This window comes from Eublepharis macularius, chromosome 4, assembly GCF_028583425.1.
Source record: "Eublepharis macularius isolate TG4126 chromosome 4, MPM_Emac_v1.0, whole genome shotgun sequence".
Lineage (NCBI taxonomy): Eukaryota > Metazoa > Chordata > Lepidosauria > Squamata > Eublepharidae > Eublepharis > Eublepharis macularius.
This window is the reverse complement of record NC_072793.1, coordinates 151,887,985-151,902,834: the sequence shown is the minus strand read 5'-3', so window position 1 is coordinate 151,902,834 and position 14,850 is coordinate 151,887,985. Positions and strand designations below refer to the sequence as shown.

At 41.9% G+C, this 14,850-nt stretch overlaps 1 protein-coding gene across 1 annotated transcript in view; it reads left to right on the top strand.

Annotated features, from left to right (window-relative positions):
• Nucleotides 1–2,220: 2,220 nt before the first annotated feature.
• The window catches only part of LOC129328841 (monoacylglycerol lipase ABHD6-like), a 31,771-nt gene continuing 19,141 nt past the window's right edge, over nt 2,221–14,850 (top strand). The window contains exon 1 of the mRNA XM_054978146.1: nt 2,221–2,268. The gene's annotated coding sequence lies outside the window, so the exon portion shown is untranslated. The remainder of the gene's footprint in view (nt 2,269–14,850) is intronic.

Sequence of the window (14,850 nt, the reverse complement as noted above, 5' to 3'; positions counted from 1 at the left end):
CATGCTGGGGTTCCTATAATATCTCATTTCTAAGTCTGCCATGTAGAGGTTAGCAATACTGGGTGCTGCCGGGCACCCCATGGCGACCCCCTTACATTGATAATAGAACGTGTCCCTCACGGCTGTATGGCTGAGGCTTAGGAGCTTGAGCTGGGGGGATCCATTTTGCTGGCCAGCCAGATCTTAGACATCTATAGGATGGCTCGCACCTGGGGCTTCGGGACTCGCCCAGACAGGTCAAGGCAGAGGTCCAGGGGTGACCACGCGGCTTGACCTGTACCGCTAGTTGGCCCTTGCCGCAGTTATTAGTTGTTTATATCAGTTGTTGTTAATTAATAAAGTGGACTTTAGATCCAAGCTTGGTGTCCATCTCTTTATTCCCAGCTGAGGTTGCAAATGGTGTTGCTCTAATAGTGAGGCGAGACGTCGCACAAGCAGTCAAGAGCTATAATGCGAAGTCTGACTAATTAATATCCATCAGACTTCAAGGAAGGCCTATTAATATAGCCATCATTCAAACTTATGCCCCAATTACAGATGCTAAGGAGGAAGAAATCAGAACTTTTACGTAACTGCCCAAGGAGAGGTTGATTATACACATCAACAAGTTATGCCGATAATCACAGGTGACTGGAACACAAAAGAAGGAGACAAAGCAGAATCAAAGAGTGGCCCATTACACATGGCACACTTTAAACCAGTGATGCTGAGCATTCACGCTGATCGGTGCTGAAACAGCTTGGGGTCCCATCATTCTGCACTGCGTGACCTTGAGGCACTTTGGCGTCTGCTGAGGAGTTGAGATGTGTCTGTTTGGAGCTGCATTTTGTGGGGGCTGGAGCTGATCTCATTTTTTAATTTTTTTCCCCACATGCATGGTAACGTTGCAATGTTGGAAACCATCCCTCCCTGTGTTTGCTGATTGTGCTGTCCTGTGCCCACTGGAGAGGCAATTGGTGGCAGAATTCTGTGGGAAAACATGTACTTACCTGCTTGTTCCACTCTCATTTTTTTTTTAAAGCTAAGCCAAGAAAGGGTTAAAATGCTGCTGTTTCATGCCCTGCTGCTTTGTTTTGCAAACGGCTGGGGTTTTTTACTCTTTGGCATTAGAAGAAGACACTGGGCGGGAGAGGAAAGCAGCCATTTAACCCTTTCCTGGCTTTAAAGCCAGAAGGGAATAAGCAGTAATGTTACAACTCTTTCCTAGCTTTGAAAAAAAATAAGAGAGTATTTGTATATCCAGGAGAAAGGAAGCAAACGGAGAAGCATCCTTATGACCATTACCTCACTTTACTGATAAAAAGGGCAGAAAAGGAGTTCAGAGAGCTGAAGAGGGTGGGAGTGGTTGCCATTGAATAGACCAATCAGCTCCTGGGGGAAAGGAAGAGAGGGCATGAGAAGCAGAAGAGGAGTTTTTGATTCTGCACAGACGTAACATGTGCCAGCAGCAATTGGGCAGTGGCTTCAAAACAAATCATGGAATGTATGCAGGGGGGGCGGAAACAGGGAAAATACGGACAAAAACCATTTCTGCTTCTCATGACTCCTTTGCTCTTGTGGAGCAATAACATAATAATATTTGATTTATATACCTCCGTTCAGGACAACTTAGCACTCACTCAGAGTGGTTTACAAAGTGCGTTATTATTATCCTCACAACAATCATCTTGTGACATGTGTGGGGCTGAGAGAGCTCTGAAAGAGCTGTGACTGACAGAAGGTCACCCAGCTGGCTTCAAGTGGAGGAGTGGGGAATCAAACCCAGTTCTCTAGATTAGAGTCCTGCCGCTCTTAATCACTACACCAAACTGGCTCTCATTGCTAACACGTGCCTTAGGCAACTGAACAATTGTACACATAGAAATGACCAAATGACCAATACGGGAAAAGGAATACATTGTTATTGTTCTGTATGGAGAACATATTATTATTGCTCTGTATGGTTGAGGATTATGACCATTATTAGCGTATAGAATTCATTCAAATATAATTCATACTTTTGTATTGTTTTTGCATACATGGAATTTCTTTGTGTTTTACTAATATGCAACACTGCATTGTTATGTCAAGTTTGATCAGCAGATAATAGTTCTACTCAAGAACAGAGGTGTCATTATCTCTTGTTGTAAGAATAGCAATTAGATTATTAGATCGATGGCACAATCTCCATCATAATTTCAGTCAGTAATCCTTTTCATATATAAGTAAACCAATTGCCTACCTGCATGAATCTAAGCGACATCACTCCGAGAACAGCAACGATTACAGGTTAGGACATTTCATTTAAAAATATAAATTTGATGTATTATTGATTTGTTTGTTTCATTTATACCTTGTCTTTCTCCCCAATGGGGACTCAAAGAGGCTTATAGCCTTCTTCTCTCCTCCATTTTATCTTCACAACTCTGTGAGGAAGGTTAGGCTGAGGGTATGTGACTGGCCCAAGGTCACCCAATGAACTTCCATGGCAAAGTGGGGATTTGAACCTGGATCTACTAGATCCTACTCTGACACTCTAATAATTATACAAGAATACATTATGCTACGCTATTCTAAAAACATCCAAAAATACAAATAGGACAAAATTGAGTAATTACCAAAGTCTAGCTACAATAGCAAGTACAAATCAAATTTTAAAACAATTAATAGATAAACCAATTCAAAATCTTCAGTAGAATTTTAAAGAAAATGACATGTCCTTTAAAGCTATCTTGACAGTATACATGTTGGTGGGTTGAATCCAAAGATGCGTTATTTACTCACAGAGAAAGGAGTCTTTCCATGAATGGAAGACTCCTTTTATAAGCAAAAGACTCCTTCCACAAGTACCTTTGGATGCACCTTGTCCATTTTCACCCAGCTTTAAGCCTAGCTATGGAACAGAAACTGCATTAGTAGCTCAAGTAGATCATATCTTCTTAGAGCAAGATAAGGTTAAATGTATCTCAGCTGATTTTGCCTGACTTGTCCATTGCCTTTGACATGGTGCATGCTATGTGCTGTCCAGTCACTTCTGACTTATGGAGACCCTATGAATGAATGCCCTCCAAAACATCCTATAATTGACAGCCTTGCTAAAGTCTTGCAAATTGAAGGCTGTAGCTTCCATCTCAATTTGTGCCTTCCTCTTTTTTGTACCGCCTTCAACTTTTCCAAGTATTATCTTTTCCAGTGAGTCCTTTCCTTTCATTATGTGTAGGCGTGATGGAATTCACTTTAAAGAAGGTTTTCCTTAGTGCAGAGAGATGGAAGGAAAGAAGAACAACTGCCTGGAATAAGAGACTGATTGACAGACTGCTCCCTCCTCTCTCTGATCAGCCAGTCAGAACTAGCCCTCAGTATGACAGTTGGTGTTGACTTTTTTTTAGTTCAGTTGAATGTGTGAGAGAGTCTGACAAGGAAGGTCAGACAGGTTTCCCTCTGAAATGAGGAAAGGAAAACATTTGCCCTAACTGTAACAACCTTGTCTTAAGGAAGATTTTTAGTTAAGGATTCGAAGTATAAAAGCCAGCACAAGTTGAAACCTGTTTACACAGCCATGATCGAACAGGATGTGTGTTTTTGGCAGAGTGAGTGAGTAGTAAGTGGAGACTCCTATTCAAGCCAAGTAAATAAGGTTATCTCTTCTTAGGTGAAGAAGGATACTGCCTGCCCAGTGTCTAGAAGGGGGTTTGGCTTTAAGGAGGACCCCGGGTCTGTTGTAAAGGGAAAACAGTGTTGAACGAATGTCAGGACAGCTGAGTTGAAAAGGGCAATGTGTGAAGAAACATGATTGATTTAACCAAAGTATTAAACAAACAACTCTACCTCTTAAGGACTGTAAGCATTGAAATTAAGCTGCCAGAAAACTATTTTGCCTATTACTTTTAAAGTATTCTATTCTACCAACAAATTTTACTTCAGCAATTTCATCCCCTGACTGCCCATGTTCCATCCCTACCTGTTCAATAAATTTGCTGTTTCTTTTGAGAGTTATGCAGCCTCTAGTGCCTTTTCATACAAAGAAGAGGGCTCCTGCTTTCTCCCTATCAAGTTTCTGGGCTGGGCTCAAAAGCCAAAAATATAACTGCTTATCAAGGTGGGATAAAAAGAACTTTACAACCATAAACAGAGACATGCTACTTGGGGCTGATCAGCCATAGCAAGCGAACTTGGATTTTGGCAGGAAAATCTGCCTCAGTGTGGGGGAGTGAAAGGAGGTCCATCATAGTATGATAGCCTCAGTTTAGTCATTTTAGCTTCTAGGGAGAACTCAGGCTTGATTTGATCTGGAACCCACTTGTCTTTTTGGCCATTCATGATATCTGTTCAACGTCTCCAACGCCATATTTCAAATAAATCAATTTTCTTTCTGTCAGTTTTCTTCGTGGCCCATCTCCCATATACAAACATAATAATGGGGAATACTGTAGTATGTATTATCCTGATCTTAGTCCCCACAGTGACGCATCCTTATTCTTACTAATCTTTTCTAGTTCCTTCATGGCTGCATTTCCAGGTCACAACCTCCTTCTGATTTCTTGGTTGCAGTCTCTCTTTGATTGATGACTCAGTCAAGGAATAGAAAATCTTGAACAATTTCATTTTCTTCATTATGAACCTTACAATTTTGTAATTCCCTAGTAGTCATTACTTTCCACTTCTTAATGTTCAGCTGCAATCCTGCTTTGGCACTTTCTCCCTTAACCTTGATCAGTAGTCATTTCAAGTCTTCACTGTTGTTGTTGTTGTTGTTGTTATATCTCAAATTGTTAATATTCCTTCCACCCGTTTTCACTCCACTTTCTTCTAAAACTAACCCAGCTTTCCTTATGATAGATTGAACAGACAAGGAGATAATATAAATCATTGTCTGACACCTTTGCCAAATAGAAACCATCCAATTTCTCCATATTCCATCCTAAGAGTAGCCTCTTGTTCAGAGTACAGGTTGCTGTGACAGACTGATCTTTAAAAGCAGGTTTTTTAGATGCAGCAAATTCAGAAAGTTGGTTAACTCTTGATTAGTAGAGAGAGCCGGTCACTCGACAGGCTGCTCCCTCCTCTCTGATTGGTCAGTTAGGACGCAGCTGAAGGGCTGACAGTTGGTTTCTGTCAGGATTGTTCAGAGAGAGTTGGTGAGTGAGTCTGACAGGAAAGAACAGACAGGTTCCCCTCTGGAGCGAGGGAAGAGAAAAGTCTTGCCTTTACTGTAACATCACTGTCCTGAAGAAGAATTCAATTTAAGAATTCTTAGTATAAGTGTCAGTAGAAGCTGAAGTCCACTTTACACAGACATCATAGAACTGGGAGTGTGTTTTGGCAAGAGTGATTGAGTAGTAGGTTAGACTCCCTTTCAAGCCAAAAGAAGAAGGGTTATATCTTTTTAGGAGAGGAATAATTTCTGCCCGGTTTCTAAAGGAGGTTTGGCTCTGAGGAGGACCCTGGGTCTGTTGTGAAGGGGAAAGAGTTTTAAACTAACTTCAGGAAACCTCAGCTGTCATAGGAAACTGTGAAGAAACATTGTTGCTGTAACTAAAGTATTAAGTCAAACACCTCTCACTGCTAAGAATATAAGAAGCTAAGTTTAAAGGAAACTATTTTGCCTGTTACTAAAAGGGTATTCTGTACTACCAGCAAAATTTTACATCAGCATTTTCATTCCCTGATTACACTTATTCAATCCCTGCCTGTCCAATAAAGTTATTTCCTTTTTAATGTTACACTGTCTCCAGTGCCGTTTCTAACAAAAAGGAAGAGGGCTCCTGCTTCTCCCTATCAAATTAATGGGCTGGGCCCAAAAGCCAAAATTATATCTGATTGTCAGTGTGGGACAAGCATACTTTCAAACCACAATGATTAATATGCCACTTGGGGCTGCTCAGCCAAAGCAGGTAAACTGAAATTTGGCGGGAAAATCTGGCTCACAATGGGGTAGTGAAGGGGGTCTGTCATAGTTGCACATCAAAACAATCAGGTGTTGTGGCATACCCATATCTTTTTAAAACATCCGTATCTTTTTGTTATCCATACAGTCGAAGGCTTTGCTGTAATCAGTCAGTCAAGCCTTTATTGGCATATATAAAATATAAAATCACAAACTGATTCTCTTCTGAAATTCTTTGGTACACTCTAGTAAGCACCCTAACTTTTCAATATAATCTCTAGTGCCTCTTCCTTTCCTGAATCCAGCTTACACATGTGATACTTTTTGTTCCATATATGTTAAGAGCCTTTTTTGTAGAATTTTGAGCACCACTTTGCTTGCATGGGAAATCAATGAGATAGTACACTAGTTGTTGCAGTTTTAGACATCTCCTCTTTGGGAACTGGAATGTAGATCGAGCATTTCCAGTCTGTGGGCCATTGTTTTGTTTTCCATATTTGTTGTCATATTTTTTAAAAAATGTCTATTGACTCATCTTCTGAAGCTTGAAATAGCCCTATTGAGATCTTATCTACTGCAGATGATTTATTTCGCCCAATTGCTTTGAATGCAGCTTTCACTTCACCTTTTTGAAGTGCAGGTTCTTTGTCAAAAGTTTCTTTTTTGAAGGACACTGTTATCTTTAATCTCTTCTGTATATTACTTCAATACATTGTTTCCATCCATTATTTATTTTGACACTGCATTCCCATGTTGATCTTTCAGCATCCCAAGCCATGATTTGAATTTCCCTTTGATTTCCTGGATTTTGTGGAACAGGATCTCTTGTTTTTCCTTTTTTGTTGTTCTGTTTTTCTGCACTGGCTATTATAATAGTTCTCTTTGTCTCTATGAGCAAGTCACTGAAAAGCTGCAGTTAGAATTCTGACTCTATTGCTTTTAATGTTTGCTTCTTATCAGTCTTTAGCAATTTTCATCAGTCATTCATCAAGGCGTTTCTTTTGGCTACAGCCATAGTCTTTGTGCATTCTTCCTTGATGATGTCTATGGTTTCAGCCCAAAGTTCTTCCGGTTCACAGTCAATTAAACTCAGTAACGCAACTCTGTTCTTTACATGGTCTTTAAATTCTTCAGGAATGTTATTTAGATTATATTTCAGCACTATGATTGTTTTAGTATTTCTCTTCAGTGTAATTCTGATTTTTGATATTGACGATCCATGGTTTGTGCCACAATCAGTTCCTGCTCTTGTTTTAGCAGAGAATAGAGCTTCTCTATCTTCTGCTTCCAATTATGTAATCTACTTGATTTTTTATTGGTCATTCGGTGATGTCCATGTATGCAATAATCTATTTGGTTGCCTGAAGCATGTGTTTGCAATGAATAAGTTGTTGGCTTCACAAAATTCTGAGAGTTGCTCTCCTTCATTTTATGATTCTAGTCCTAGTCCTAGTGATATGGCAGATTACTCAATGTAATTAGAATTGTACTGTGGGTTTGAAAGATATTATGTCAAAGTAGTTCCCTACTTACTTATCTGGGTGAATGCAGAGAGTCATTGTGAATGATTCAGAGTCAGTGGTATGCATGGGCACTCTGACCATTAAGGTCAGCGGGATTTTTCCTGGTGGGCCAATGCTTGCATTCTGCTTTGATCCACCCACCCTGGCCACACTGTGGAATCAGGCACTGTGTGCTAGCTACATCAAAATCTAGCAGCTGGCCCAATCAGGTTATAGAATTGATGAGCACTCCACTTGCTGGTTTCAATGCACATTGTGGCTACAAGGCTTTAATGGTCACCAGCAGCACGGTGGGAGGTGGGTGTGGTACCAGGCAAAATGCACAGTTCATAAGCATCATAGAATCATAGAGTTGGAAGGGGCCATACAGACCACCTAGTCCAACCCCCTGCCTAGTGCAGGATCAACCTAAAGCATCTCTGACAAATATTCATCCAGCCTCTTCTTGAAAACTGCCAGTGAAGGGGAGCTCACCACCTCCCTAGGCAGCTGATTCCACTTTTGAACTACTCTGACCGCGAAAAAGTTCTTCCTAATATCCAGCCAGTACCTTTGTGCCCATTGCTTCGGGTCCTACCCTCTGCTGCCAACTGGAACAGCTTCTTGCCCTCCTCCAAATGACAGCCTTTCAAATATTTAAAGAGAGCAATCATGTCCCCCCTCAATCTCCTCTTCTCCAAACTAAACATTCCCAAGGCCCTCAGCCTTTCCTCGTAGGGCTCAGTCTCCAGACCCCTGATCATTCTTGTCGCTCTCCTCTGTACCCTCTCGATTTTGTCCACATCCTTTTTGAAGTGAGGCCTCCAGAGGCACACAATACTCCAGGTGTGGCCTGACCAAGGCAGTATAGAGAGGGGCTATGACCTCCTGCGATTTCGACGCTATGGCCCCTTTGATACAACCCAGGATTGAATTAGCCTTTTTTGCCACCGCATCACACTGACTGCTCATATTCAGTTTACAGTCCACTCTTACCCCAAGATCCCTTTCACATATACTACTGCCCAGAAGTGTATCCCCCATCCAGTATTTGTGCTTCCCATTTTTGTGGCCCAGATGTAATACTGTGCACTTGTCTTTGTTGAATTGCATCCTATTCACAGCTGCCCACTTCTCCAGAGTATTCAGGTCTTGTTGAATTTTAATTTTATCTTTTTGGGTGTTTGCTACTCCTCCCAATTTGGTATCATCAACAAATTTAATGAGCAGCCCTTCCACTCCTTCAAATCCCATTTGTGTGGAAGGAAGCCCACCAGTCACGTGGAGCTAGATGTGGCTAGCAAATTTTCCAGTCAGCTCTTCGTCAACATGACTTCCTCAGGGGCATTCAATTTATCTCTCCGTGTCTGTTCTTATCAATTACTCAAATCACACCACCCAATCGGCATGGAAAAGCTCCAGCTGGAGCTTTGCTAGCCACAGTTCTGGGCATTTCCTCTGCATTCGTGCTGGATTTTCATACTCTCCCATGTTCCATCTAAAAGAAAAGAAGAGAAGAAACGTTTGTAAATAAAATATTGTAGAGATTCTGATGGACTTACCTGCAGCATCGCTGCCCCTCCGGGTTTTCTTGGATCTCTCTCTTCTCGCCCGCTCCACCTAATAACAAAGAAAAAAGAAAACACTTCTAGAAAATTGGAAGATCAGTAATTTCTCTGACTTACCTGTTAAATTTCCATCCTTAAAAAGAATTTGTCCTTGAAAAATCTGGGGTACTTACTACTGGGACACTTGTGTGTATCATGTTTGACTTTTGTTGTAAATAGGGATGGTTAATAGGAAGTAATTTATGTTATAGGCTAATAAATTGGTGAAGTTTGTAACTCACATTGGAAATAGTTTTTGGTATGTAATGTGAGGAAGTGTTTGACTGCACTGGTACTTTAACTATCCAAATTGACTGCACTCTCCTGGGCGGACTCCGTCAGCTCCTTGTTTTGTCAGCGTCTTCTGGGAGTAGCCTCCTTGTTACCACTGCTGTTATTGGAGCTGCTCTCTCAGAAGACTGACCTTGGCCGGCTTTGACAGCTCTTGTCAATTATGGACTCTGTTTATTAAACACTGGCATCCTGCCTCTGTTAGCTGGCTCCCATTATCTGCCTGAGTTAACCCTGCAGATGCTGGCACCTGCCGGAAGCAGAACACTTTTACTCTAAGCACTTTGATCCCTTATAAACCAGTTTCTGTTTCCCTCCCGCAAGACATGTATGGAAAAGGCCTTTTTATAGATGGTTGTTGTGGATTTTCCGGGCTGTATAGCCGTGGTCTTGGCATTGTAGTTCCTGACGTTTCGCCAGCAGCTGTGGCTGGCATCTTCAGAGGTGTGGCACCAAAAGACAGAGATCTCTCAGTGTCACAGTGTGGAAAAGATATATTGTCAGAGGCTTTCACAGCCGGAGAACGATGGTTGTTGTGGATTTTCTGGGCTGTATTGACGTGGTCTTGGCATTGTAGTTCCTGACGTTTCGCCAGCAGCTGTGACTGGCATCTTCAGAGGTGTAGCACCGAAAGACAGAGATCTCTCAGTGTCAAACTGTGGAGGAGATGTTTGCAAGTAATTTATATCTACTCAGAAAGGTGGGTTGGGTTGTGTCATCCTATAAGGGTTTCCCAGGGTGTGAAATGCTAATGGAGTGCTAATGCTTCACTGTATCCTGAGGAGGTTCTTTTGCATATGGTTTGGTGCTTGATGTGCTAATCTTCTCTGTAGGGCTATTGTCGGGTATAGAGTGTTTTGTTAGCCTGGTGTTTTTCAGGACTGGAAACCATGCTCTGTTCATTCTTAAAGTCTCATCTTTCCTGTTGAAATTGTGCTTATGCTTATGAATTTCAATGGCTTCCCTGTGCAGTCTGACAAAGTAGTTGGAAGTGTTGTCAAGTATTTTAGTGTCCTGGAATAGGATACTGTGTCCTGTTTGAGTTAGGCTATGTTCAGCCACTGCTGATTTTTCTGGATGGCCAAGTCTGCGGTGTCTTTCATGTTCTTTTATTCTTGTCTGGATGCTACGCTGTGTGGTTCCGATGTAAACTTGTCCACAGCTGCAGGGTATATGGTATACTCCTGCAGAGGTGTGGGGGTCTCTACTGTCTTTTGCTGAACGTAGCATCTGTTGTATTTTTCTGGTGAGTCTGAATACTGTTTGTAAGCCATGCTTTTTCATAAGCTTTCCCATCTGATCAGTGATTCCTTTGATATATGGCAAAAACACTTTTCCTGTAGGAGACTGTTTTTCCTTAGTTGTTTGATTTATCCTTGGTTTACTCGCTCTTCTGATTTCATTTCCAGAGTAGCCATTTGCTTGAAGTGCGTGGTTTAGATGATTAATTTCCTCATTGAGAAAGTGCGGTTCACATATCCGTCTTGCACGGTCTACTAATGTTTTTATTATGCCTCTTTTCTGTCGAGGGTGGTGATTGGAGTTTTTGTGTAAGTACCAGCCCGTTTGAGTTGGTTTCCTGTAGACCTTGTGACCTAACTGAAAGTTTGCTTTGCAGATGACCAAGGTATCTAGAAATGGAAGTTTACTCTCGGTTTCTTTCTCCATGGTGAATTGTATGTTCAGGTGGATATTGTTGAGGTGGTTTAAAAACTCCATAAATTCTTCCTCATCATGGCTCCAAATGATAAAGGTATCATCCACGAACCGGAACCAGACTGTAGGTTTGTGGGGTGCTGATTCTAGAGCTGTTTTTTCAAAATGTTCCATGTAGAAGTTTGCTATAACTGAGCTGAGAGGGCTTCCCATGGCCACCCCATCCATCTGTTCATAGAACTCGTTATCCCATTGGAAGTAACTGGTTGTCAGATAATGGTGGAATAAGGCTGTTACATCCTCTGTAAAAATCTGATTAATAAGTGCGATTGTGTCTTTTACCGAAACCTTGGTAAATAGGGACACAACAGTAAAACTGATGAGTATGTCCTGTGGATTGAGTTCCAGAGAACTGATTTTGTTGATGAAATGTGCTGAATCTTTGATATAAGACGTGGTTTTTCCGATGTGGTCCTGTAGAAGATTGGCCAGATGTTTAGCTAATTCATACGTTGGTGAGCCAATGGCACTCACGATGGATCGGAGTGGGACTGAATCCTTATGAATTTTAGGGAGTCCATATAGTCGTGGTGGCTGTGCTTCTGTGTCTTGTTATAGTTCCAGTTCAGTATGTGAGCTAGTTATAGCAGTTTAAGAGTGGCAGTGTTCCTTTCCCTGTTGGGAGCAATAAAGAAGCCTGTTGTTGGAACTGCACAAAGTTTCTCAACTCTCAAATATATTAAGAACAAGCTGAGAATATTGAAAGAGATTAAAGAGATGCAACGCCAAGACATACCCCCAGTGGACTCCCTCAGAGGAACAGGCTTTCTTGAGAGGGGGCGATCTCTCCTTTTTTGGAGGTTTTTAAGCAGAGGATAGATGGCCATCTGACAGCAATGCTGATTCTGTGAACCTAGGCAGATCATGAGAGGGAGGGCAGGAAGAGTTGCATCAGTGCTTAGTTCTCATGGCCCATTCTTACGTGCCCAGGGTAATGCCGATCGTCACTTTGAGGGTCAGGAAGCAATTTTCCCCAGGCCAGTTTGGCTAGAGATCTTGATAGTGTTTTACCATCTTCTGGGCATGGATCAGGGGTCACTGTGTGTGTGTGTGGAGGGGGAGGTAGTTGTGAATTTCCTGCACTCTGCAGGGGGTTGGACTAGATTATCCTGGAGGTCCCTTCCAACCCTATGATTCTATGATCCTATTTATTCACTGGTAGTAAAGGTGGAACAGGTAGCAGTAATAAAGACAGGTGGAAAGAGCCTGTCAATGAATATATTAGAAAAGTTGTGGATTAGTTTACATAAAGGTTTTTTTTTAAATCAGCCAATGTGGGTATAAGGAAGAATATACTTAAAACCATGTAGAGATGGTATCTCACTATATAGGATAGTTAAAATTGCACCTATAGCCTCAGTTTGATCCTGGAGGCATAACAAGCAATCAGCATCCTTTATACACATCTGGTGGTAGTAGATGTCCAATAGTTAAACCATATTGGTTCCAATAGTTAAACCATATTGGTTCAGAATATTTAGGACTGTGAATGAAATCCTACAAATGTGAGGTGGGTGGGGCTGAGAGAACTCTGGAAGAGCTGTGACTGACCCACGATCACCCAGCTGGCTTCAAGCGGAGTGGGCAATCAAACCCGGTTCTCCTGATCAGAGTCCTGCCTCTCTTAATCACTACACTAAACTGATGTAATTAGTGAAAATGAATCTCTGAAAAAGCACATTGCTATACAAAGGCCAGTAGCTGCAGTAATTCCCTGATTACGTGTAAGATTGCTGCAACTGAAGATGGATGTTATAATCTTTTGCTTACAGGTTTTGACATGGTTGCACATTTGTTTACTTATTTTGATTCTGTTGTATCGTAACCTGTGCTCTCAATGTGCATGATACAGATCAGAGAGAGATAGTTCCAAAGCATACACCCTATCATTTGAGCCACGGGTGTCTTGGCTGGGGATTACACAGTGCTTGGGAGGTCCAGAACTGGCAGCCTGGAGAACTGCAGTCAGCTACAGATGTAGGATCAAACTATTGTTATTTAAAACATCTTCAGGGATCAGGTCCCTGCTTTATTTTGAGAGGTACAGCCAGGCTGTAAAATGGTGCTGTGTCCCCATGGTGGACTCAAGGATGTGGCACCATCTAGTTTTGCTCTTAGCAACATTCTAAGATTTGTTGGTGCTTCAGGTGGGAGGTGTAGAAGGGAATTGCATTTTTTCCCTCTTACCTGGGCCTCTATGGGATGCTTTTGAGTTATACCACCCGCTTTGGGCTGCATTCCCAAGCAAACCAACTCTGGGAAGACCCGGTCTCAGCAAGCTGCTACCCTCCTCACACCATCTGTGGGCCTGCCTGTGTGCCGCCCCCATAAGGGTGGGGTAGCTTAGGCTGAGAGTGTGTGACGGATCTGCTCGGTAATTTTTATCTTTATTAATCCTATGGATTAGCAATTGTATTATGTTTGATTATCTGTTTAAAATTAAATATTTTTTAAAAGAGTGTGTGGCTGAAGGTCACGCAGTAAGCTTCCTGGCAGAATGGGGATTTGAACCTGGGTATCCTAGATCCTAGTCCAACACTGGAACCACTACATTACACTTGTGTATTTCAGTATTTTCTCCCAGATTGAATATTTCAATAGTTTCTTCCCATGTAGATTCTTTGATAAGAAATAAGGATTTTGCTGTACCCAAATTCCTCTAAGCATTTATATGGTTTATCCCATGTGGATTCTGTAATGTGTACAAAGGCTGGCCTTCTGACTGAAGCTCTTTCCACACTTGAGTATTTATATGGTTTCTCTCCAGTGTAGATTTGTGAATAGAGCTGAGGTTTGAGGTATGATTGAAACCCTTTCCCCATACTGAGCATGTATAAGTTTTTTCTCCTGTGTGGATTCTGTGATGGGTAGCATGAGTTAGATGAAACAGATCCATGCCATTGCTTCGTCTGTGTGATGCTTTCTTGCCCCTTCTCTGTTTAAATACCCATCACTCATAGGAGGTGGGGAATGTTGGGGCAGGGTAACAGGCTTCCCATCACACATCTTCTTTGCCTGTTCTCAGTCAGAAAGACTAGGGCAGATGGGGATGATAGCAATCATGTTTTTTATGAGTAGTTTGAACTGGGATGAATGGCAGTGGCCATTTCAGGGTCAAAGAGTTACTCTGATTCGTTCAGCATATAAAAAGTTGAAAAGACTTGGAGAATGAGAGAACCTGCATAAGCAGAAAGGGGATAAAGAAGCAATATTACTTGATTGCCCCCATCGTTGCTGCAGCTCCCCATCCTGTGGCACATTTTTTCTTGCAAGGCTCTCCTCCTGATCCTCAGAGAATAATTTTGGGATAAAGAACAGGGTGCTAGCCAGGAAAGATCTGTTCTGCCAGTACCTTCTGTGAACTTTTCTGGTGGATCCAACCCAAACTGGATTAGCTCTATATTGCTGAATTTTGGACTTTTGATATTCTCAAGCATCATAAATTTGAGGGAGGGGGTTAGGTAAGAAATGAGTAAAAGGACCATGTGGTTTTAAGTCTACTTCACCATGCAAGTAATGTTTATTATGAAATAATAAATGACACGAGAAGAACAGGAGGACACACACACAGGCCGTCATCACATGGCCATACATTTAGCGCCAAACTAGCGCCATCTCCCACTGAATGCTCACCTTATTCCGGCTCTCTTGCAATTTCGCCATTCTCCCCAATTCACACTTTGTGACTCTTTATGTCATCTTTATCCACTTCCATGTGAATGCCCTGGTTCGACTATGAACTCTTTGCAACACCAAAACGCTCACTCTCCCCAATCATCTGTCTCACCTAACACTGATTCTCCTGCCCAAACTCCCACAAGCCCCAGGGTGACCCGCAATTAAACCTCAAAGTAATTTTTTTAAAAAA